This window comes from Silene latifolia, chromosome Y, assembly GCF_048544455.1.
Source record: "Silene latifolia isolate original U9 population chromosome Y, ASM4854445v1, whole genome shotgun sequence".
NCBI lineage: Eukaryota > Viridiplantae > Streptophyta > Magnoliopsida > Caryophyllales > Caryophyllaceae > Silene > Silene latifolia.
The window spans coordinates 218,796,421-218,798,695 of NC_133538.1; positions in this window are offsets into that span (position 1 = coordinate 218,796,421).

Sequence of the window (2,275 nt, forward strand, 5' to 3'; positions counted from 1 at the left end):
CTTGACCTTGTGTTCATGGAATCTTATCTCAATATCCAAGGAAGGGGTGGGTACCACTTTAATGCACCTCTTGTACTACTCGAAAAATGGGCAAAGTTTAGGAACGGTGATGATGATGGGATGAAACATATTGTTAATGGAGGGCTCATTACAAAGATTGCAAAGCATTTCAATCCGAAATTCAATGAGAATAATGAGTATGCTCCTCTTTCCGGAAATACAAGGATAAATGAAGACCTTCTTCTTATTCATCATCATTGGATAACCCTTGAGGGGGTTGATAAAAGGGTCAAGTGGATAACAAAAGGAAGTGACCCAATCTACCTACCAATGACCGGACTACCAAGAATCTCACCAAGAAGGGGACCTTTATCACCAATCCCATCCTACCTCATCCCTCCAAACCCAACCCAAGCAAGGCAAGCACCACCACCTCCAAATCCGCAACAACAACAATAAGAGCAACAACCACAAGATGAGAAAATTTAATTGCCTCCCTACCCTTTCCCATATCAACCGTACAACCACCCCAACCCCTTTATCCTTCCCCGTGATGACTTTGTAACGGGAATTCTACAATATTTGCACTTCCGACAATATGAAGCTACCGTGGACAATTATTATGCACTCTACCCTCAATACCATGATATGATTCAAAGGGGGAAGATTAGTGAGGAGGGAGCCTTTCCCTCTTGGGCACAATTGGATATACTCTTCCCCAATTCGGAGAGGGCAAATGAAGGGGCAAACGGGAAACAAGAGGAAGGGAGCGACAAATCTTGCGGTGGGGACACTGTGGAGCTTGGTAGCAAAGAGGATGAGTTCATGAACCCGAATACAAGTGATGCATCCAAGGAAATATGGGATAGTGATCTAGAGGGAGATGACGGCGATCTCTAGAGGATCTCTTCATAGCTAGATGGAGCGGGCGTGAGGCACCCATCTCAAGCTTAAGTGAAGTTTCCTCATCTCTTCTCTTTATTTTCAATTTTCATGAAAGAAGTTTATGTTTTGTTAACTTGTACAATATTTGACTTTGTCTTTGGTTGGAGAGTCCTAGCAACATGAGGACTAACACCTCAGCCCCATTGAGGTGTTCTTATTTCATTGTTCCCACATTTGAAAATCCAAAATGACAATTTAGTTTCATGCATTGCATCTTGTGTGCATGAACTACCCCCAACTTTGGGAAATTAGAAATAATGTCTATCTCGGTTTGGGGAAGTACATGCTTACGCAACGGGAGGTAATCTAAATTACGCTCTCCGTCATAAACAAAAAACCCATGCATCATGTAGTGTAGATTAGTGTAGCTTGCATTTAGTGTAGAATTCATGCATCATGCTTGCATAGTTTCCCATCATTTTGGCCATTGAGGACAATGCCCATATTAGTGTTGGGATGGGGAATTCTAACTTAACTTTTATTCAAAAACCCAAAAAAATCAAAAAGTTTCGAAAACATCAAAAAAATTTGAAAATCCAAAAACAAGTTCATTTCCTTTGTAGTGTATAGTTGTATATTTTGTTGTATATTTTGTGTTTGCTTTATCCTTGTTCACATTGAATGACTACGCCACATCCGAGACATGAGGATATTAAAGACCGCATGGTATGATCTTTCTAATCTCCTTTTTCCTCTTTATGTTAATGACTATGTGGCTCTATTTTGATTGATGCGGTATAACAATGTGAATTTAGGACTTGCATTTAGTTTATATGGCATATTAGTTGGTAGAATCATTTGCATTAGGATGTTTATATGTTAGTTTCATCATGGCATTTAGTTTGCATATTAGAAAAATTTTGCGAAACCGTCTACTTGGGAAACTTGACAAGTGTATATAGGCCCTAGTAGATGCTTTTTCTTCTTAAGACTTTGCTTGTTAGAATACTTGTAAAACACCATAGGATGTGTCATGCTAGTATCCTTTGACCCATGGATTAAGGCCTAGTCAAAAGTACCTTGTGGTGTGATAACTCCTTGGCTACCGTTTATTCCAAGGTGACCCTTGAAACCATGCATCCATCATCCATGTTCTACCACATTTTTGTCATCAAAGAGAATGGGCACAAAAAGAAATTGATTTGAGTTCAAAGAAATGAAAAGAAAGTGAAAAAGTTTGCAATTGCATCAAATGAAAAGAGGAGCAAAATTAGACTCCTAAAGCTTCAAATATAAGGCACCCTCACTACATATGGGGTGACTTTGAAAATGTTCAAAAAAGAAATGCAAAGAAAAGTTGAAAAATTGTCAAGTATTGAAATGTCAAACA